This window comes from Varroa jacobsoni, unplaced genomic scaffold, assembly GCF_002532875.2.
Source record: "Varroa jacobsoni isolate VJ856 unplaced genomic scaffold, vjacob_1.0 scaffold_1021, whole genome shotgun sequence".
Lineage (NCBI taxonomy): Eukaryota > Metazoa > Arthropoda > Arachnida > Mesostigmata > Varroidae > Varroa > Varroa jacobsoni.
The window spans coordinates 185,086-209,587 of record NW_019213923.1 but is presented as its reverse complement, the minus strand read 5'-3'; the positions used below and the strand labels follow the sequence as shown (position 1 = coordinate 209,587).

The following is a 24,502-nucleotide window of genomic DNA, read 5'->3' as shown; positions in this document are numbered from 1 at the left end:
TGGCTATATTGTACGGTTCTGTGCAGGGCTGCCAGTAGCTGAAATGGTATTCTATCGAGATATCGATGAAAACGATATCTAATATTTAACGAAGACACTTGAGGGTTCATTTGGGTAATTTGTTTGTGAAGCTTTTCCTTCCAATCCGGTCTTCAGCACTGCACCTCGAATGCTCTAGCTAAGTTGTACAGCATCGTCCATTCTCGATGCATCGATTTTAAATTGTAACAAATGTCACCCTTTTGTCAAACGTACACAATAGCACTATGATCTTGCAGAGAGCAATGTTTACCTCTACGTCTCAAATGTAACATCACTCAGGTGAGCACCTCAGGGTTCCCTCACAAGCTCAAAGCTAAGTGCACCATTTTCAAGACTCTCGTACACTATTTGAATTTGGCCATTGAAAATAGCCATATGGGCATGGCGTCTAAATTCAGCATCTGATTTTACAATGGCGGATGACACTCTCCATAGTTCTTTGGTCACAGTGAACCTTTCAACATGGTAAGCGATAGAGGAGTTCGGATTCCCTGATATCGCCTCAGCCTCAGCTGTTGTAAGGAGCACTTCTACCGAATAATAGTTCCTCCACAAGCGCCAGACTAGCCGTTTTCGAAGCCTTTCCATAAGAGAAATGCCCAACATGTCTATCATGCAACATATAATGCTGTCATAAACATTGAGCCTTAAGACAATCGTTTCTGTGGCAAAGCTAGCGATCTAAATTCTTCGATACGAAATTTCGAAGTCCATCACAGACGGCAGCGATTAGCCACTGTTGTAAACAGAATCTCGTCGGCTGCTACCTCGTCTGCACTATTCTTTGCACTACCAAGTTGACATATCATAACTGGATGACCCCTTTCGATTCGAAGATCCATGTGTCTGTCGTGTCAAGACACTGCGCTGCTTACGTAGCGAGCAGAGGGTACCTTATACATCCGTCTATGTATTTGTATATGCCTATTGTCTCTGCCAGACCCTGCAAGGACCCCTTGGTGCTGGCTTATTTCCCCCAAACTATTACGTCCAGAGACAAGACGGGCAGCGTAGTAGCAACGAAACGACTTAAAACGCCTAACCGTTCTTTTGCATGGCTGTCGCTCCTATGACAAGTCGATAAGTTAACCAACTGCTGGTAACGACGGTCCCTACTGCTGCCGCAACAACAACAAATGAACTGCTACAATCACGACGTCCTCATCATAGTCGCAGCCATAATCCTTCACTCAGCAAAGCATCAGTCTCATCGTGTGCCGCCGCCGCCACCACTAAGTCAAGTCTCTTACGTCGCGTGCGCACACATACACGCAAGTTTGATCATAAGGGCTTGTGTATTGCAGACGTACATGTGTGTATGTGTGTGTGTGTATGTATGTAGCTATGCAGTGATCATAATAATTCTGACCGTTGTCGTGTTTGCTTGCTTGCTCGCTGCTCTGCCAACGAACGCAGATATCACAGCTGTTCTCAAATCTTCGACAGCAGCGGCGGTCGTAGAAAGACGACGGCAAGTTCATGATGATTTTGTCGATTCGCCGCTCACTGCGGTTAAAGAAAAAGCAGCGTCGTCAGCAGCTGCGAAGCAAGTGGTGCGCGGCGGCGGCGGCGGCACCAACACAAACGGTTGATTGCAATTTTTGATTTGTTCGCTTTTCCCGTTGCTGCCATTCCGTTTCGATATCATTGGCGATGCCGCAGTGACGACGCTGCTGCTGCTGCGGCGGTGATGAAATTATTGCTCACATTTCATCTACGACTGTCGCTGGTGCCCGCTGTCTCACTGATGACCGGACATTGTGCAGCCTAGCCCAGCTAAACCGCACGAAATATCTCTTGCGGTTAGTGTCTCAGTAGCAGCAACGGCGGCAACATCGAAGTTACTTACCTCTCCCTGTTTTTATGCGCGCCTTTAGATTTCTACGATTGTGGTTGGTCAGTGAATCGATGATGGTGATGCTGTTCAACCGATTCCATGGTGACTGCAAATTTTTAATGTGCTATTTTCAACTTCTTGCCTCCTTCTGTAAATATTCCCTATAAGTTGTCGCCGCTGATGTTGTTGTTGTTGGCGCTGTCTTTTTTTTGAGGTGGAGGGCTCTGAAATTGTGCGAAATCGAGTTTCTAAGACTTATTATCGCACTATATAGCATGCCTGTTAGCTACAATCGTTATGGGACCAAATGTAACATATCTGAGGTTTTATTACCTTTTAAAGTGTATGTGCGTATGGACCTCTTGTTGATATTAATAATTTGTTTCGACCAAATAGTGCCAAATAGTGTTAGCAAAATTGTGGATGTGACATCGAATCGGTTTCACCGCTCTCAGCTTTGCCTGCCGCCTTCAGAAGTGCCTTCGTCTCATTTTTATCAGATTGACACATGGTGAGCCATTGGGGCATTTGTTAGAGCCGTACCTATTACTTCGAATCCTCTATGCGCTAGTCGGATAGCCAACGACAGCGGCGACGCAGGACAATGCGTGATCACGTACTGTGTAAATCGGTATTAATTTATTGGTTTCTTGTTGGGAAGAACGATTTACACGGAGCACCTCGGAAAGTGTTACAATCTAACCCCTGGGAGTCTCGCCCCAGCCGCCGCCACGGCCGCAAAAATCAGTGGTTTTGGCCATCGCATGTGACAGATCAAGTCTGTATTGGCGTCACCGTGATTAGTACCAGTGCTGTTATCGCTGCTATTATTATGATTATTACGTTGGTCGCGATAGTGTGGAAAATTTCGTCGTCGGTTGATTATTCGTGATTCGAACCTCCTTTTCCCCCTCCTCCCTATCCCACTCGGCTCACCCCAATAGCGGCAAAAGTACTCGTTCCGCGACCACTACTGGCGCATTTCTTTTGGTTACTTTTGCCATTGCATCGAGTGCACCGGCCAGAGTTGTGGCCGTTCAACGTCATCGTAGGTGTTTCTTTTGCGATGGATAGATACTTACTTGCTTGCTTGCTTGCTTGTTTGGTGACTTAAAAATGATCAGAATACTAAATAAAAAAAAAAAGACAACGAACATATACGAGAGGAAAAGAAAAAAACACATGAGGGGAGCTGTTGTGGGGGGGGAGAACAAAGCGCACATCTTTTTGTTGGGACCGAATCGAAAAATTACAGACGACGCCGCCACGAACAGCAGCGACTACGATAGCGGCCACCACTGTCGCAGCCAGCGTAAGGTTACGGCTTTAGCGAGCGGTGCTGGTCGACGTCAATGCGGCAGACCGCCCTGTCCTTTGCAGATTTATTTTTGCCCTCTCTTTTTACATTTCCGAGGAGGACCGGCCAGAGGCTACGCCGGCCATCCGACCAACGCGACCGCAATCAAGCCGACAACAACCCCTGATATGACTTGGTCTAGTAGCTATGTATTGCAGAGACAGCAGGTCGCTGTGTCAAACTTGAACGGATGTAGACAGCATTATTGTGTTCTTGCTGCAGACAATTCGAGGGGATACTGGTAACATTCTAAATGGCCGTCTACGTTGAGGGCATTAATTGGGGCGTCATTTATTGAAGTCGTGCATATATTATGTGAAACAGTTCATCTTAAGTGTAGCTCAGAGACGTCAATACGTATCCAAGTATCTAATAACGAATCATGCTTAACACGTGAACCGATCCGCACGGTTACAGGCAAGGTACTATGATAGATCAGCGTTAACTTGCTGTTAGAGACGACAGAAATTGTCAGACAAATATTAGTTTATCTTTTGCCGTGCAAGTACCGTTTCGCCGACCACATCTTCATCGCGGATATATGTCCCAACCAATCTAAATCCATCCACAACAATATTGTCCTACGTTTTCAGATTCTGCTGCCCCCGGCTTCTAAGAAATCGCTATAGCATTTTTGTTTTTGACTCTTCATTCTTCTTCTATTACTATCATTATGTTTATTCCTTTCTCCCAAACAGACATCGACGCCACCTGAAACCTTGAAGCACAGCGAATGAAGACTCGCTGATGATGATCAGGATGGCGGTGTGGCTAACGCTGCCACATCGTATTATGAAATCGTGATCGTTGCGTACAGCCAAGCTGAGTCTCTACCGCGTGCAGTTCATCATGTCCTTATGTCATTCGTTGGATTTTTTTCATCTTTACTGGGTTTTTTCCTTTTTTTTGTGGTGGTGCTTGGACTTAAGCGTATGGAGAACTGCGCGCAGCGTCAAGCTAGGTATTCTCGCCACGGGCAGTCAACTGACTAGTGTTATCTGTATAATGTAAATGACGAGAGCGGCTGTGCGCCGGTCAAGCAAACTAGAACCTTACCATTAGTGGAGTCATGATGAGAACCACCTCATGAGTTCACTTTTTTGGCTCTTTATCTAATTATCGCGATTTTACTATCAGGGCATTTTTCTTGTTTTCAACTTGCTTTGGCTCGACGATCGTTCACTTGGTTCATCTCATTTAAATACGTCTAATAAAGTTGGTGACAAGCTTCTTGGCGACAATTCGTACCAATAAAGCGAGGAAAACCAGCCGATCAGCCAAGCAGCGAACTCCCAAAAGGATAAACGTTGTGTAATTGTCTGCTTACCCACTGTCATCACCACTAGGGTCATTGCTGCTGATCATTAGCAAACACAAAAGTACAGATTAAGGACAAGATGGTGTTCTACCGAACTTAGTGATGGGTGAACCTATCTCGGACGTCTACTTAGTCTACGCGTACAAGAGGGCAAACTGGTTTAGTAGAAATCGGCCCAAGACAAGTTCGATTCAAGCTGTGGATTACGTATGTAGGGTGTGTAAGCGTACAAAAAGCTAACAATAAAAATCGAATGCGTCTAGACACGACAAGGAGTTATCGGTTGTAAATTATAATATTATTACGGATTATGAAAGATCACTTTAGCCCGCGTCTCGTTAATATGTCGACTTGTTGTTTAAGGTACCGTGTAGTAGTTGCACGATAACAACGATCGTTAGACCGTCTTGAGCGAAGCGCATTGCTGGCTTCAGGTCCTGTTTAGTGGTCCGGCGAATAGCCCATATTCGACTCAACTCAGCTCATCTAAATAGTCATTTATTGCTTAGAACTTTAAATTCTTGTTGTTAGTGCTGCATCCAGTCTCCTAAATCTTTAACTACCTCGAATAGCTATGGCTGGCAGTGGCAGATTATTACATGGTTTGGCTGTTTACTTTTTAAAAAAGAGGTATTTAACATGCGGCTGCTACCTGGGTTGGGAAGCTAGTAGCCGGTGGACTCGCTACCCAGTTAGCTCGAACAGGTCTCGTAATAAACAAATTGAAATTTTTACCACAGGAAAGGCTCTGTGAGCTTTCTATTACGGCATATGCTTTTGGAATTGTATAGGATATACGATAGGCAACACAGAGCGAACATATATAGATGTACATAACCATACAAATATATCATATCATCCGCTCATTGTAAGCTAGGCGCGTGTTTATTGAAGCTCTCGGTAGTAGCTTCGGATGTAGACATGTTGTGCATGTATTGCAGACAGCGAAGAGACGACCCCACCCTCTATTTAGTATTCGTCCCTTTTTCACCCCACTCCTTTGGACCCTGCGTTGCGCCTACGCGTCACTTCACGGGCCGGTCCTGTTGTCTACCCAATTGGTTCACTCTTTGTCAGGAGACATTAATTGGACTCATCCGCCTCAGCCTTCCAATCTCTAATTCGAAGTATTATTATTATGAGCCCTCCTTCCCCCTTTATTTTACTCACCCGTCAACCTTCAGATACTAAAGGGGCGCAGAGAGGATCAATATTGCTATGCACATATATAACAGGCCTACATACCCCTGTTAAAATGAAGATCTGACGCAGTTTCGATACATTGCTCCACCTATATATCGGGGACATATAGGTATAGACAGGCATATGACCCATTCATAGTTAACTCAGTGCCTCTATTTCGTGTACTCTGTGAGCGCTGTACTGTTTTATACGTTTTGTTATTTTCGTTTTTAGGCGAAAACTCTAGCGCTAAATCACGTTTTCTTAGAGTTACTGCACGTCGTACTGCGACGGCGTTCATCATTGTTGATACATGAAAGCGGATCTAGGCAAATAGAGGCTGTGCTTTGAGCTAACTCAACGTCGTTTCGTGAAAAAACATCAAAACTAGGTTTTCTATCTGTGACCACTGAATTTGCACACCAATTACCACCCGCATCAATACGTAGAAACAACAATTTTTCCTACTTTCTCACTGTAACGTATATGCATCCGCACATAGATAATGTAATACACAGGACCAATGCCAGAAAGTTCCTAGCCTCCAAGATAAGCTTCCTTCCCCTTATTTTGAGTGTCTTGGTGCAATAGACATGCTACTCGTAATGCTACTCGTGGTAATAATCTAGAGATACAAGATCATCAAGATCATCATTATTATCCTGCTCTGATTGCTGCCACCGCCGCCGACAACGTCGGCGACGGCCATGATCAGAAACAAGCAAACCAAACAGTGGAGACGCTTTACCAACAAGCGACCAGCCCTTGTAAGCATTGGGCGAATACACGACGCCATTACACAGCCGGCCACGCTAGAACGAAGCGGGCTCATCCAGCCAGCGAGCGCGTACCGACAGTTGGTGTGGTGGAAGGAGCAAGTCCTGTGTTAAAGACCCAGCTAGCCCAGAAGCAGTAACATGAGTCCGAAGGTCTGAGCGGACACTTCGCTGAAAGCAGCCCCGAACGAAATCGTAGCAGCATATAGAGATTATCTCCGCTTCACTAAATACGTTAATTACTTAATAAACACAAATGCAGTTGTGGCTGCTGCTCCATTTAGTACGGACGACGCGCAGTTACGAGAGCATGGTCTGTTATGATGACTATTATTAATACTAGTAGAAGCGGAACGATCCGACAAGTAGAAAGTAAATAGGATGTTCGCAAATCGAGAGCAAGTGTGTAAAGACTAGATCAATAGATGCGTTCAGATGCATTGTTGAAGGACGCGTTACAAGACGCGTCTTCAGACGCGTCTATGCTTATTGAGCTGCAGGCCATAAACATGCGAATGTGATAGTCCAATTTAACCTAATATGGTACGCATAGGACCCATATCAGGGAAATCCGTTTTGAGTTTCTTCATATAAATGGTTTCGTTCGACTACTTCGTTCGAGCACAGTACAACGTTTCACATAACCTTCTGACCACAGATGACCCTGCGTTTTTACTGTAGATCCGCATAGAGGCGATTCGAACCGTCCGTGTAAGTTAAAGGTGTCTTACTTAAAAACTTACACGGTGGACGAATTGTTTTCTATACAGATAGAGCCTAACCATAAAACGAAGAAGAGAAATTAATAACTACAATAGTTATGCTGACAAGAGTAAAAATGCTGTTAGCTTGGAACACCTATTTTCGAGGAATGAGCTGCCATAGAAAGCCGATGGTGTTCTCCATATAGCACTAACTTCAAGAGTGAATTGGGCTCAAGCCTATTCATCTAAACATATAAATACTAACTAGAGCCACTACTTATGCTTTTCAAAGGCTGCATTCGGTCATGATTGCCTAGGAGGATATGATGAACTACAGTGCGTTTCCTACTCCTAGTAATATCGCTTAATTCGAAATGAGGTACAAAAGGGCAACTTTGATCGAGATTTCCCTCCTATCAACGTGGAACGCCATAAGGAATTAGCCGTATCTTGACGATTAGCTACTCGAACAATACTACGAGAACTTATTATGTTAAAGTAAGATCGGTTTACTTTCATCGCAAGTTATCATGACACCTTGCCATTATTTAATGATGGTCAATGAAACCTTATCTCATAGAAATGTTACCGTGTTACCATGTGTTAGGACTGGTCTACCGAAGCACATGTAATATTTCATTCAAGCGCATTACCATTTGATGTTGAAAGCTATAATCCCAAGTGACAAGGTAATGCCACCTGCAAAGCTAAACTCCTTCAATGCTTGGCGTGCAGCAGCTTTGTCGCTTATAGACAAGACCTTACAAAGCATGTTTTTACACAAAAGGCTCCGATTTATGTTATCGTTCCTTCCTCACACGTGTCGTGCAGCGTAGGTCACTGGCGGGTCTCGAACCAGCAAGCCCTGGCCTCCTTAACCAAAAATGTACTCTTCCACACTATCCGTCACGCCATGTCCTGTCGAGTAATTTTTTTAAAATTTAGATTGCTTTAGAATAATATATGTCGGGCAAGGTGAGTCGGTGTCGTTTGCGGCAGCGGTAAATTTGTCAGCACACTTTTATTCATCGAGTGAAATGTTTACAAGAACTAATTATAGTTTGCGTAGGATAATAACCCGAATGGGTTTCAGGTCGAAAAAAATGCGCCGCTTGTGATCGAGGCGCAGTACTGGAAACAAACCGCCTAAAGGTGTGAAGTGTACCCCTTAGGATAGCCAACCAATTATTACGGAAATACCGACACGTGAGTAAATCTAATATCGCCATATATATATGGCAATATAGATCTACAACAAAAGAGCTTCACGTTTGGGTGCCAACTGACTGACTGACTGACTGACGCAAAACAATTGATTGGAGTGGATTTCCGCCTGCGAATCGGTTATAGAATGATTCATTACGGATGATGCAAAGTGGATTATATAGGGTGATAATGTGCAAATAAAGAAACTACAAAAAATATGCTCCACGATACGTAGCAAAAGCCAGACAGACGCCAAAGTAGGTAATCTGTCCGGTTGGACGAAAACAAATCGCACATTATGAATGGCTGCCGCCTGGCTACCCGATCGACTCGGATCTCTACTGTCAACAAATAACAAGATTATAACCAGTCATTGAAGGAAATCGACCGGAACGAGTGAACTGAGAGGCGTCGACTCCACCATGGCAACGCCAGGCCACATACATCTTTAGCTACCCGGGAAACATGTAAAGGACTTGGATGGGAAATTTTAATGGGTTCGCAGTATAGTCCGGACCTTACACCATCAGACTGCCATCTCTCCAGTCTCCGCAGAAGCCCCTTCATTTAGTTTTAGCGGAAAGATGCAGAGATCACTTGTTACATATCTATATTCTATAGTAATGGAATTATGGTGCTAGCGGAAAATGGCGGAAGGTTTAATATCGCCCATGTAATCCACTAGTATGATTTAAAAAGGAAACAGTTCGTTTGACTGTTTTGTTTCTAATCATGGCTTCTTAGACAAGCCAGTATCCCAATATAATAAAAAAAAAAAATGTTTCCAATAAGTCGAAGATATCCACGGTTATCACTATTGTATGTCCGTTGTGCCGATTAAATAACCAATAGTTCATTCACTGCGTTCGGAAGAGCTATCAAATCTCTTCTCGATGCACCAGTCATATGTGGATTCTTCATATAGCACAGCGCTATAACCGAGTCGTGTAAGAAGACTAAGGCATAGTATCGATTTGATCCTCTTACAATTGTCATATAATTGGACCCTAGCGGTAAAGAACAACACTGCAATACCGATACACAATGCTAGATACAGCAATAGATAATAGACAGGTTTTACTGTGAAGTCGTCGAGCGCACACTATCCTATAAATAACCGGTAGTCAATCCATGCGTTCAACTTGTCGATAGTCTCTAATGAATCGTTGTCGCATCGCCATATTCCTTTGGCCCTCCCCCAATGATTTTCATAGTAAGTTGCCGCAGCCCCGGTTCTAGCCATGTTCGAATCACGCTAACTGTCAGAAAATATGGACTAGCTGGCGCTGAATTCAGTCCGTGTTAACAAGACGCGCGACAGTCGAACGCGTTCGTCGATTGGCGATCTGTAGCCCTGTCGGCTAAAGCCCGTTTTTTTCCGTACATGGACATAAGCTCAATTTAAAATAGATCTTCTCACGAAACTCCTGTGTCATCGATGACTGCAGTCGCTTTTGCCTTTCATAGAACAACAACAATATATTATGTATGGTATTTTCGAATTGGCTCGACGATGGTTGGCGTATGGACAACGAGCTTCATGCGTTTGTTGAGTTTTAACTAAACTCCGTGCGCTATATGGAGGTACACGCGATGTAGAAATTTCGTTACGCTGTATCAGGGACCGAAAAACGGTACTAGGCCTAACTCGAATGGCCTTCGAGCTTGCAAACGGTTGGTTGTTACCATAGATACATTTTTTATTCACCTCATTTTTTAACTTTAGAGGAACAAATTTCTTCTAAGTAAACAGTTTAGCTTGGAGAAAGTGCCCAAAATTTTGTCTACTCTAATTTATAGGGCCGTATTGTTTTCTATTGCTGGGCGCTTGCAAAAATACGCAAGTGTTTATTTTGGCGGAAGTAGTCTATAATGATAGAAACGAAGTAATAAAAATATGTGTTTCATTCGTGTTAAGGTAACCGTTTGTGAAAATAAGCAAGAGAGGGGCGGATCAAATCTTTCTAAAAAGGGAATTTCCCTAGACAGGTATAAATCAATTAGGTCTTAATGACAAGAAGGGCCATGGGAAGCCAGCGCCTTCTTCCGTATCTCGTTCTACTAGAAAAAACTCAGGTATTGCTATAATTCAGATGCTCTCGTGGCGGAAGGCCACAAAGCATTTTCGATTTGGTACCCTGCCCCCCAGCCCTCTCTTTGCCCCAGTCTCCTAGGTTATCTTAAGCCTCGTGCCGCGTTGCCCTTCTAACTGGCTGCAGTAAATCGTTTCAGGTTTTCCAGTCGTCAAAACGAGACGTGAGCGACCCCTGTGGGACTTGCCCTTCAAATATCATTGGTCCTCCCTCCACCCAAGTGTGGTTACACACGGGTATGTTTGTTGGGTAGCTATAGAAACTCGTACAATAAGACGACTGCACAAGTGATAACCAAAAAGGAAAAAAAACTCATCTTCTAGACGACAACGTACTGATTTCACTGTCTTCTTGGATACTCGGCCACGTTCGCATGGTGCAGGACTATGTTCATCCATAATTTTACCTGATGTATGCAAGTAGAGACACAGCTGCATGTAAAATCTGACGCAGTGTGTCTAAACCCTGCAAAACATAGAGCTAAAACGCTTGGCAATTTAACGGGGAAATGTCTGGATTCGAGTGCAGCTGGAGAAAAACAAGTGGGCAGACTATGTCACAAGATTGGACTTTAACAGTAAAGCAACAAGAAACTTTACGGGCCGTAAACCATGGAAAAATCCGATATCCCTAGACTGACGTAGTTAATTTGTGTTTAAGCTACGGTCACGGTTGAAGTGGTAAGCCAGTTATATGAATGTAGAAGAAGTGCAATGTAGGCAAAACGGGGCAGGGGAGCGCTCTTTGAGTGATAAGGCACTTGGCATATGTACAGAAACGATAAATGGGCTCCACAGACGTTATAAACTTATCGATGTACTTACATAAGGGTACGATTCGGCTACTGTAAAAAAAAAATAAGATATATACTTTTTTTTCAAGCAATTTGACTCGTGTCTTTGAGTGAAATTAATGGAGTTCATGAAAAGGAAACACTATATATATATATATATATATATATATATATATGTATATATATATTACGCATTAAATGACACTTTATTGCCAAGTGCTGCCTCGGATTAGGTATTCATAAAATGAATTAGAGCTTCCTTGCCACTGACATAGGTAGTCATAGTAAACCACCTTATTCTACAATTGGAGTCTCCATTATACTGGCGATTTCACAAGGGAAAAACACACCGAAAATGTTTCTTTTGAGACATCATGGCATTACGAGGAATACACACAATGCCAACAACAAAAATTTGTAGCAAAATTGAAGCATGGATTGTTGAACATGTTTAGAAAAGACATATTTATTGAGATATTCACTCGGTCAGGACATGTAGTAAACCTATAAAATGCTATACGTAGTTTAGCCTATATAAAAAGGGCACGAAACAAATACTTGTCATCTGTTTTTATATACGATTTTTATAAAAAGCATCGCAAACAATGACGAAGCAACAAAAAAAGAACGGTTTACCCATGTATTTATCTTCTTCGCACATTCTTTACTAAGGCCCCCCTCTCTTTGACTTCGTCCACACTTCTTATTGATAGAGATAGCTCATATTGAATCATTTTCCAAAACCAATACTTTTCCATTAGCTCATTGAACAGATTTGTCATCTCGTATATGCCCCCTTGGTGCTATACTATACATATATATATATATATATATAGTATAATAACACAAAGCTTTCAAATAGAATTCACTGGTTCGAGAGTCAATACCAACCAACGTGGTATAGTGCCGACCGCTGCCACTGCGTCTCGCAGCAATTGGCAAGAAACTTGACATCACCATCGTTACCGCCGTAACAAACAACAGCCGTCGTTGACATTTTTAAGGAGTCGATTCGTGCTCGCTATAATTATTGCTAAGTGTCGATGGGTGTATCAAGAAAGTGAAAAAGAAAGCACCAGTATCTTTCCATAAGAGCGCACAAACAGAGCGGGGCACATGCGCACGTCAATGTAATGCTTACACTCTCAATGCCGGGCAGGCCGTCTGGTAGATGAGCAGGACTTGATGAGTACGGGCGCTGGTGACTGCGCTGTAGTAACAAAATAGGGTGGTGGCGGTAAGATGAAAGCAGTAACATGAGCACAAGACTCTCGCAGGACAAGAACTGCCCAGGTCGGCTGCCGCCAGCGTTTCCGTGCCAACCACCGAAGGCAGTACGGACCGCAATGCGTATTGCTCAGGCTGCTCCTGTGAGTTTCGCGGTCGTAGAGGATTAAAGTGATAGGTGACGCCGAGAAGAAAGAGAACAACAGGGCGCATTGCCATTCGTTGAGCTGACGGTGACTTGTGAGCGAGATGGTGGTGCTGTTTGTTGTTCCTTAAAAACGGCACATATCTCTCTATTGTTTATGCTTCAAGTTTTACGTCCAGTGTCGCCGTTAGACATTCCATTTGACGGTATATCTCTCTATCCAACAGATGCATGCACGTACTACTGCTGCTGCTGCTGCTGCTGCTGCTGCTTATGATGATTCTTCATCAAGAACCGGAATTAAAATCTCTGCACCTTTTTAGCCCGTCTAGAATATTGCCTCCCTATTGGCACGTGTATTTCCCGAAATTACATGCTTGTCTCTCTCGTATGTTGATAACAACAGAAGATTATCAGTCGCTCATTAACATCGCATCATGATGACATGGCTGTACACATACAAACTCAATCACAGGAGTTAGCTGGTAAAGACAAATCTTCTTCGATGACTCTGGTCAAAGAACCTTAAAAAGGTGATCTCTTGTCTTACCTATCGAGCCTGCTGCGTCTATGTTCCCTGGACCGAGTGTCGTTCAGAACAATGTTGCCTGCCTTGCCTATCAAAGAGGAGCGGTTTACCAAAAGCAAACAAATAGATAGACCGCCAATTCCCGATTGTGAAGACATTTGCTAATATTAATGTCGATGCCGATTCGACCCGGAAAGGAGACCAGCTCATTGTAGAAGCCTGTAGTGTGGTATATATATAGCGTGTAGTAGTGTGTAGCCGTCTCACTCGTTCACCAGTTGTCCTCGGCCGTTTGGGGGTACGAAATGCGTGCAGCACGACCGCGGCCGCAACCACAAGATACACATGACCATGACCAGCAGCACCGGCAGCGTCACCGGAATCAACCGCAAAACGTGATGGAGATCATATCGTCGTCTGGATGGCGGCGACGCCGTTGGCGAAAACGCCGGCTAAACCAGATCGGCCCCACAATGGAATAGAGCACGCGAACCCAGCTTCGGTCCAAGGCTTGACCCATGTACTGGCAGTTTGCGCTAGAGCATCGTAGATCTGTCCTGCCTTCAGCTCGGACTGATTAAATAGAAAGAGAAAGGGGAACGGGGTAAATGTATTCCACACAGACAGGCACACGTCAGGCCGAAACGTCAGGGCCTGATAGACTTCGACTCCCAGCAAGTCAATATTTCGCCATCGATGAGGCCTTTTTAGCAGGACCTAAAGCAAAGTGAGTGCTTAATCATCGACAACTTAATATTGCGTTGAACACTGCGGCGTGATGCGCGGACTTGGCGTATTCCCTTCCGTCTGCTAGACAATATTGTTGTGGAACACAGCGCATGTCAATACTTCATACCGGTTAAGCTCGAAAAGGTCCATAGGCATAACGCAAATTTCATTACACACACGTATTTTAACACACGTTCATGGAATACAAAACAAAGCACAAATTTCCTATTTTTTAAAGAGGAACAGGTCTTGCGCTTGAGCATTTAGTTTTCAGTCCCCTACGAATGTTGGAAGCGAACATTCATCTTGTTAACCAGATACGCCAAGTAAAAAAAATGTATTCCACTGATTGGCGCTCTTGTTCTAATGATTCTATCCGCTGTTCCTCCCACCCTTCGCTGTATACATGTACCCGTAGCTCGTAGATAGGCCAAAGGATACCTAAATCGCGCTTACTTACCGAGGCTTATCCAGCTCGTAATTGTAGCAGCAGCAGCAGCAGTAGTAGTAGTAACCGCAGTAATAGTCCTTAGCGTTCTTGATTGTTTACCCATAATTCGCAGCCACTAATGGCGTTGCATTCGACCGGTTCGGACGGCGCTAGTGGCAACGGCAGTGGTTTGGCGCTGTCCCTAGAGGGCAGAACGAGAGCCAAAATCGGAGCGGCAATCGCGGCAGCCCGCCGCATCCGGCTTCGCGTAGAGCGTGGGGCTTAAGCTCAATGCTTCTTAGTTAGTTGAAGTAAGACGGTTAAGACTTACTCGCCACCACCTAAGTGGCCCCCAGCCAGCCGTCGAGCTAGTGGCCATGGGTACGCACACGACGGCGGCAGAAGTAGCAGGGGCAAAGGTATGAGCAGCAACGGGGTCATTGCGTATGGACTGTGGCTGCAGAAGGAAGAGATTTAGAGACCAATAGGTATTCCCGAGGTTACTTACTCTGCCTAAGTAGATGGCCGGTGTCTGTGTGTTTGGACGCTCATCAGAAAACATGCATAGGCCATCAGGTGCTCATGACGGGAGCGCCGATGTGGTAATCGAATGGCGAAAGAAACGCCTTTGAATTTTGTGTTCGATCGTTATAGTTGTGGTTAGAGAGAGGATTGTAGCTTGATTTGAGATCATGTTAATCGTGTTTATTTATTCATCTGTTACTCGTAACGCTAACGTTACTTTCTCCAACGTTTGACATATTACGCCAGAAGGGCCTCGATCTTTGCGTCAGTCAGGTGAAAGAAGGTTCGTTCAGGTCGAAAAGTTCGTTCGGCGGTATCGTACCTGCAAAGGTAAAACATCCAGTAAGAAGAACACGTTTCGGCAAGGTCACGACTAAAGTCTTTACATGCCTCTACAGCCATTCGAGACATGACCTCTTCCGACTATTACGTATTAAGGCTACTGGAGTGATTTCAATTTTGTAGATCGGTTAAGTTCGATCCCAATCGCTCATCCGACCCCACAAATAACGGTAACAAGCTCTAAGCGGATGCTATGTTGACAGAGCAATTCTAGAAAACGTATATTTATAAAAGAAAAGAAGCGATATTGGACGTCGGACCGTGGTACGCCAGGTGATTCAGTACAAGTTAATACGTCATCACCTGATAATCTTATTCGTAGATAACAACTTAAATCGCCGAGAGATAACTTCATAGAGCTGATCTATTTTCAGCCTAAGATACAACTTATAAAAGGGCATTAACGCTTCAAAATCAGCATTTTACTGTCAAAAGGTTGATTTGACTAGTGGTTTTGATGTGAATTTTACTAGCCGAAGATAAATAAGGACAACGACAACGACAACGACAACGACAACATTTTTCAGGGCGGGTTGTTTATGCAACCGTATTCATAAGAATGTGAAGGATGGGTTTCAAAATAGAAAATATTATTTTCCATTGTCGAAGCGCCGTTTCCGAGTTTTCGTTGAATGAATAAGGACATTACCGGAATTGAAACTAATACAAGGTGTATTATATGGGCTTGTCAATCTGGGACAATTGTACTAGATTTTTGGGTAGATCCAACGTTTGCCGTACGACCGAACAAGAATTTGTAGCCGTTCTATGTATCATACGTCGGTCAGAATCAAATCATCACAGTCGGGTTCCCCGTTGACGGGAAACTAAAGTCAACTGTGAAGCCAACATAAAACAACATTTACCCTTCAGCTGTGACCATACTCATCGTTGCAGGCTAACCGACCGGATAGCTAGCTATTCCGACCTGGACCTTTCTACTTCTAATTTGCATCTACTCTGTTTCGATTACTGCTGATGGAAAGAGACTGACACGCACAAGTGGTCGCTTTTTAACAGCAAAACTTTTTCACGCACGTCGAGCGTTTCAAGTTCGAACGAAAGATGGACCGTGAAGTCATCAGTATGGAACACCCACTAGGTAATGGTATGGTGGCCAGTTGCTTTTGATTATATTCCATACAGCCATATATAGATATCTCCCCCGTGCTGTTATTCTTTATAGAAAAATAAAAGCACTAAATTTTTAACTAAACATCGCCGCTGCCCGACCTGCTACGGAACAATGACATTGATTCATTTTGACAAAGAAGGCAAGCAAGCTGTCTATCCGGTTGCAGAGTACGGCTTTGATGAACGCTGGCCAGGTATTTGAATTTTGCCGCCTAATAATGCTTGCAGTCGGTCGCCTATGAGGCCAAGTATCAAAATCGTCTGGCTGGCTGAAAAACGACGACGACGACGACAACAACATAATTTCGACCGATGAAGGACACTTACTAATTCAAGATTTTGTCATTCATCTGCTTATCTGTCTTCTCGCAGTTCTGCACAGCTTAGTTATTTTGGCTAAATTTTAACTTTGCTATCACAGAGCGTTTATTTCGCCTAGCGCGATTCGTGTCGTCGTCTTATTCTGCGCGCTCAAATTTTAAAATTTGTTGCGCGTCACCGTCGACTCCAGTGCCGTCGTATCCGGTTCAGTAGAGGAGCAGCATAGAATTTGCTGTTGCTGCTGCTGCTGCTACTGCTGCTGTTGTCTGATCGGTGTTCAGAATCAGAATCACATTCAAACTGTTGTCCGGGCAGTGACGCGCTGGCGGCGGCGAAGGCGGCAGTGGCAGCGGTGGCGACTAAGTTCGTTTGCTCTTGCTGATGCTGCTGCCGCCGCCGCCGCCGCCGCCGCCGCCGTCGCTGTGCTCACGTCAAACTATGGCGCCCTCTCGCGGTATCATGCGGTAGCGATGACGCTGCTCCTGCGAAAACGACTACTTCTGCTATAAACGACGATGGCGGTGGCGGTGGCGGCGGCAATCGTGGCCCGATGTTACCGACGTTGCTGCCACCATCGCCGCTGCTGTTACTGGCGAAATTGTCGAGTTTTCTATAATATTTATTATGCTACTGTTGCGGGATCACTTGGTTGTTCTGCGGCTGCTTTTGCTCTACTCTGTTTCCCGCTGCTCTGCAACGTTCTGTTGTTCTCTGGAACGGCGTCCGATGTCCGGGCGTCACCGTGAGGTCATTCAGGCAGCAGCAGGCGCCCCAACCAGCTCCGACACCGGCGTCGTCGTTGTTGTTTCGGTCTCCGTCCGGCGAGACTTATTCGAGCCACCGAGTGGCCACAGACATAGGCAGGCCGGCGATATTTTCCCATTGAGCAGTAACGTGCTTCAGCTATGATACCACCACAGCGGCTGTTGGCAAGAAACAACTGCAGGCTCCAACGATCTACCCATACACATATATCGATGTCCATGTGATACCGAATCATTCTTCGGCAGGCAATGAGAAGGGTGCGAACGAAAGCATTTCTGCACAAGTTGAACAAAGACTTTGTTAGCATCATTGGCAGTACCCATATTACTAGTAGCACTAGTATGGAGTCTTTGTGATGGTGCAGTGGCAATGTGTTTGTCTACCAAACATAGACACATGTGAAATCCAGATCCGAACCCGGACGTAGCCACACTCCATTTAGTGCTGGGGACCACTCATCTCAGGCAGTGCTAAAAGGCTGCACCGCACTTCGTGCGAGTAAGTAGAAGTTGAAGATGGGTTCTGCATCGATTTTTCTTAACACAGCTAGGTAAAGTTGGAGAATCATTGCTGAACATCGACTTAGTGCTAGCAGATCATACGCGAAGTGAAATACTGTGTACAAATCGTTATCAGGATTACAATTTTTGAAAAAAATGATAATCAGCTTCTAACAGACCTCAAGTTCTATTTCAGCGTTTAGATAGGGGGTCAACTTTATGACGTAAATGCTGACAGGGTAACTAGTAAGTTACCCTGTAACATGTACATTTAAAAAAATTAAAAATTTCACTCTGAATGCCTGCACGATGAAGCTGAGTTCGTATCGCCAATGAGGACATTCCACCTCATTAACTCCCACCTATACTGGAGGATATAACTAGCGGATTGAATCCTGGTCAAACTTACCATCAGAGCGACGCGCATATCAGTATTGCGACGGACCTATTAAAGCAGTTATGTTCACCAAATAAATAAATTCAACATACGTTGACTACAAACCAAACGTAGCATACTACGATAGGTAAACTGTAGCCTGCATTACGCCAGCCTGCGTGAATAGCTGTTTAACCTTTACTTTTATCTTACCTTTAAATCGATCGTTTAACAAAGGCAATTTAGCGTCGTGGGATTTAGTATCAGCGATCGATAAGATGAGCAGTTTACTATCGGTAACTGTAAATATTAGAAGATCATTACGTTGTTTCTAGATGGGTGTCTTGTGGGATCCAGTTCTCCAGTCGAATTCATAGTAGTTTAGATTCCATTCAGACTGAAACATAAACGACTAGATGAAAGCCAGCGCTCGTTTTTCCAGGCACGTCTCCATGTATGGCTCCGCTTAAAAACTGTGAGTCATTCTATAAGAGGCCCGTTTCTAGTCGTAGCTGCTGTTGAGGTCATTGTTTCTCTTAGCCATCACGTTATATTCTGGGGGTTGTTGGGCGCTTCACATTCGGCGAAATGCGTCGACATCATTTCCTCCCGATCTGGGCCTGATGCTGCATCAACCATTGCCTTTGTCTATAAAGACATATTATAGTATATAAATTGTTGTCATTTCTAATGAAACTACTTTCCTCACCATCTCCCCCTGCCCCGGCCCTACCATCCTGTTTTCCATTCCATCCATCGTTCTTTTCCAGCCCTTTATCCGTTTCTTTCTGAACAATCCACACAACATCCGCCGGCTATGGTGGAACATGTGTACATAGATGCATACTATCACGGTTGCCACTGCCGCAGTTTTCACCAGCAACTGCACCGTTGTTAGATAAATAAACAAAACCATTATATGAGATTAATAAAAATAAAACAGTACCGATCGAGCGAATGAGAAAGAAAGCAAGCCGACGAACGGCCGAGCGAATCGTAAAAACAAATCGCGTCGACCTGACGACCGACTCGACCCGCGTCCGAGTCCCCGCAACAAATGCAATTGTATCCGTTAGTAGTACTAAGGTAAAAGGCGGCAGCAGCAGCAGCAGCTAGTGCTGCGGTGGTGTCGCCAGTGGCAGTACGTATACCGGAGCGGATGGCGGTGAATAAGCCGTGGCTCACTGGCTTGCCTTTAAAAGTCCATGCACATTTTAAGAATCAGCCTGGAAACTGATTAGAATCGCCCTCATTTATCGGTCAAACGAACGAAGAAGACAAAGCATCCCATGACAGGATGGTCGATGGTTTGTTGCGGCCGCTATGGTCATCGGGAAAGAAAACAAGCAAACGAACGAGCGAGCGAATCAGCAACTGGAAACCGTCGACCGCTGCTAGCGAATGACGACCAAATGCATACGAGGATAGATTGCCATAGACGTTTCCTGCAGCAGCAGCAGCAGCCGCCGCCGCCGCCGCCGCCGCCGCCGCCGCCTGCTTCTGTTCATCCGTCAGTCAATACAAAGATGACGACACAACAGTGCACAGCGCCGATTCAACAATACGGTGCAGGGCAGCCGCTGCCTGGTCGATCATAATAGTACTGCTTCCAGCAACGGCCGCGTCGCGCCGGACCATTGCACGAACCGACCTGCCAGTATCATCAACATTGTGATCAGACTTGCAGATCGGTTTCCCGACCTCATCAGGGCCTCAGTTGTTGAATACATCTGCAGTGGGCAATAGTAGATAGGAAATAGTGAGGATGGCGGTCACGAAAAGTAAGGGCTTGAGTCGTTTTGCATTTGGAAATATTGCCTCATTATCGATTAAGGAATGTAGAGGACGCGCATTGATAATGGACCGGCTATGTAGCACATCTGATGAGCGTACGCTTCATAGTTATATAATTTCGTTAACGGCGCATATCGTCTCCGGTCTGTAGATTTAACCCAGCAAAGAGATCTTTATTACCAAACCCATGCCATTTTCATATTTTAAACAATAAAAATAACTGGATTAGCGACAGCGTTAATGACGTGCACGTCTGGCAGACAACAACATTAACAGTCTAGGGGCGAATTAAACTGAGCTGATATGCGCTTGCCCATCGGCCGTTCAATACATGGTAACGACTAGCACCGGGGGCCACTCGGTCTCGTTTCTCACTGCTGTCAGAATGCCACACTTAATTGTTTCTAGTTTTACGTTGGGAACCGCCGCTAAGTGCCGCTGACCCAAGCGGCTGGCTTCTCTCTGTATGAAGCGACATCTGTTGTAGCAGCACTCGGATCCAGACTGCCTTGTGTGTCTCCGTATCTGCTTGGCAAACGTGTTATCGCAGAGGCGTTGCGGGTAGTAAATGATCGACAAATAAATGGATACTTGTGATGTTCAACCTTGCTTTGGTGTATGTACAAATTAGCCAATCTGCAAGTAGATTGCGACGACGAATTTCGTAAAAATTCTCAGACACATATATATGCTTAAGGAGGTCCGCAGGCCACTCTGAGAGTGCGTGAAAAATAAGATTCTGGTTTATTTGTAAAGGCCGTTAGTTGAACGTCGGAAGCTACGACTTCATTGTCGAATCTGCTCAGATTCGTTTGCATCCGGGCCACACGGTCGTTTGACAGAGACAGCGGAGCGATAAAGGAGCTTCGCACCCGCTTGGAACTAGCATAACGCTTCGGTCGCTAGAAAGAAGATCAGCTTCCGGCGAGGAAGACCACCTTGAGGGCATCATTAATTCAAGAATCGATATGTTAGGCTAAATGGCCTAAAGAGACAGAGAAGGAGTCCGGCCTTAGTGTTATCCTGCTCTGTAGCCGATTCAGAGAACCACGTAGATCGTGTCCGGCCGACTCTGATCTCCAGCTGTGGCCACAACGTAAATATTCATCCGTAGGTGGTGGCGGCAGTAGCAGCAGCGACATCGGTGTCGCTTGCCGCTGCCGCGGTAGCGCCGTATTTACCAATCGGCGTTAGAATAGTCGCTTGCTGTCGTCCTGGCCGCTACGCCAATTACGGAGCGGTGAAGCGTGCAGGGATTTTTAGAGTTGAGTTTGGTCGATTTTTTTTACAAGACGAATTCGGTCTATTCAGCTGATTCCAGTCAGCAGCGCGTTTCGTAATTTCTATTCTTTAGCGCGATTGGTTATCACGATTTTTTCGCTGCTGCTGATGCTGTTGTCATCATTGGTGTTATTAGCCTTGTTATTATTGTCATTACTTCGATGGTCGAGTTGCGTGTTTCTGTTGTCAACGTGGGAGCATGCGGTAAAGGAAAGGGACGGAGAATCACCGAGAAACTGATATTTTTGTAAACTTCGTTTGCTGCTGCTGCTGCTGCTGTTGTCGCGTTGCTGCTGCCGCCACCACAGCACAGCAACGTCAACGCCTCCGTGGCTGAAGTAACCGAAACTTCGATGTGACGTTGACATGGAGGTGGCGGTGGGAGACGCTGGCGAAAACCTTCAACTGTAGCCACTGACGCCAACAGTAGCTGATTTTAGGTGTCACATTAAACGCAGGAGGGGCGGCAGGCAGGTGCATACTTTGCGGTTCGCACTTGATGGCCTAGCCGGCGCCGATGGTCGACGCTTCGATGGAGTTGTCGGTAGAACTTTGAAAATCTGACCACGATATATTGATAATACACCATAATAGATTGCGCCGCTACTGCCTTCAACACATGAGACGCTTATTATCATTGTTATTATTTTCACTAGTCCTCCTTTTATCTCTCGGTGATGTTGGCAACGTGTGTGTAAGCAAAAACGAAAACTAGTGAGCACATTGCTGCTACAGCGAGTACTTCGAACGAGCAATAGTGCAGATGAGTTATTAAGTAGCGGTCCATGCTGAGGGACGAAGCCATAGAATAGATCGGGGCAGAAGCTCCGTCTGTCAGTACAGCGGTCGTTAGTATCGGCGTATGCTAACGCTTCATATGCCGTCGTGTCAAAATCAGATAGAAATGACGAGCAAGCGTTCACTTGAATCGCATGATTTTTTTTATTGTCTTCAATGATCAGCATCGCCGGGAGGGGCTGCAGCGGTTCCAGCGGCAGCGCAGAGCTGCCTATCAACGTCGTTGTCTAGGCGAAGCTATCGTTTTTAGGGTACAGCTGCGTGTTCCCGATCTGCAGCCCTTGCTGCTCGCTCCCCCGCGTGGTCATTCTTCTGTATTTCTGCATAAATCTAACACGAACAAATTCACAGTCGGTACTAAGACGGTAGTGAAGATTATAAAATATTACGCTTGATCGAGTTTTGTGGGTAGAACACTTTTATGGGTAGAGCTCAGACACTATGTGTTTTATTTTCCCCGATAGCTTCCGTAAACAGTGTGATTACTTTGCTTGCCCAGTTGGCTAAAGGTATTATTATTAATTATCTATTACATTTTAGGTCGAAATGAATCAGGTGTCGAATTGAGCCTAAATTTCCACTTGTATCTTGTTGTTGGTCCATTGTTACGCGCCTCTCCACACCTCGTATAACTTCTTCAGCAACACATTCCTACGCTGTCTGTGTTCGACCTCTAAACATGATCAACGGTTTCATCAACCACATTACCCGTAGTCCTTCTCTATTCTTCATTTATGCTGCTAACTGCTTGCCATTAACGAGTGTGGCATTCTGCTATGGGGCCGCGTCGTCACTTGCCCTGGTATTGCTTGAACCCGCCGTATTTTCCAATTTGTGATATCACTTATTCACAAGAGTCGTAAGCAGGTTCGTTGGCCGTCAACACTCAATGAGTGGTAATGCTACCGCCGCTGCCGCTGCCGCTAATGGCGTTGCGAAGTAGGCCCATTATTGAACAAGAAAAAAAAAAAAGCCGAGTTTCTTGCTTTTCCACCTTCAATGATTGACGCTCATAAACAGGGACGAACAATAATAATACGAACGTAGCGTACAAAGTCGCACGCGGGGTACACAATCGAACGCACGAGCGAACACATGCGGCAGCTGGACGCGAGAGACAGGGTTCTAGTCACACGCGGACGCTAATGCGACAGCAGTAAATGTCAATGATATATGTATACCATACTATCTATCGTGAACAAACGCTACAAGAACAATTTCAAATAATTTTACGATTCATTGTTTATCTGTCTGAATACGCATGTCTCTGTTTGAATATTATAATGATTATTATTACTGTGAGATTTGTTCTGTTTGTTTCTGCATCGGCTACAACGGTCGTTCGCTTGCGGTGGTCGGTAGCTGGAGTCGTTTTTCTCCGCTCTTCCCTCTGACTAGCTACTGTTCACGTGTCCATCGTTGTCGTTAATTGTGCGGCGGCCTAGCGTTGTTACCTAGTAGCGACCGGGTACGCTCATGTCTTCAAGGACATGATTTGTATAGCTGAGCTAACATGGGCGACTAATAACGCCGACCAAAGAAACTGCGATGACGCCCGCCTCATCTTACAAATTTTCAATTATAACGCGCACAGATAGCAATAATGCCCACCACATTAACACAGCACAGAACTTGACTTTATTGCCCTTAATAACAGCTAATATTTGCTTGAGATGCCCGTACAATTTCAATGACAACGTTAATAACAAAATATCATATGTGCCTATTGTCTGCCATTGGCCATGTGTGTGTGTGCATGGCACTTTAGGCCAGCATATCTCATTGTAGAAACGTGGTGTGTTTGCCATCGAATGGAGAAACACTTATTATCTATGTTGAAACATCATTAAACTTATTATCTAGGTTGTTTTTATATCAACGAACTATGTTTAATAATGCGCTTGTGTTCAGGCCTATATTTTCAACTGTGCAGTTATTTGGCATCATAGCACTGGCCAGATATTTTGTTTCTAGTTATTAAACAGCTTTTCCGTTTGCAATGAAGTAAAATGTTTGCTCTGAAATAGCTAGTGTAGGCCGATTATGAGTATTTTCTGTTCGGGAAACAGACGCGCAAATCTGAAATATTTAGATCCATTTAGTAAGGTAATATAACTAGACAAAATTGAAGGTTGACATTTTGGTAGAAATTTCCGAAAAGTTCATAAATAAAGATACGCTATGTTGACTCTTCTACGATAATGCGTAACAAGCAAACATACTATTCAGACAGTCCTGTGCAAAAGACCGCGTACGTAGTTGATTTAATTCGTACCACAGAAAGCCTTAGCGCAATTG

At 44.7% G+C, this 24,502-nt stretch overlaps 2 long non-coding RNA genes across 6 annotated transcripts in view; both read left to right on the top strand.

Annotated features, from left to right (window-relative positions):
* The first annotated feature begins 1,596 nt into the window (after positions 1–1,596).
* Positions 1,597–4,820, top strand: LOC111265888 (uncharacterized). 5 transcript variants are annotated; one of them, XR_002683744.2, is made up of 3 exons: positions 1,597–1,981; positions 2,276–2,390; positions 3,935–4,820. It is a non-coding gene; the product is annotated as an uncharacterized LOC111265888 (long non-coding RNA). The 5 variants fall into 5 exon arrangements; XR_002683741.2 differs by lacking the exon at positions 2,276–2,390 and having other exon boundaries at positions 1,597–1,844; XR_002683742.2 differs by lacking the exon at positions 2,276–2,390.
* A 12,219-nt stretch (positions 4,821–17,039) lies between these two features.
* Positions 17,040–24,502, top strand: part of LOC111265887 (uncharacterized) — an 87,827-nt gene continuing 80,364 nt past the window's right edge. Inside the window, exon 1 of the long non-coding RNA XR_002683740.2 lies at positions 17,040–17,953. This is a non-coding gene — a long non-coding RNA (uncharacterized LOC111265887). The remainder of the gene's footprint in view (positions 17,954–24,502) is intronic.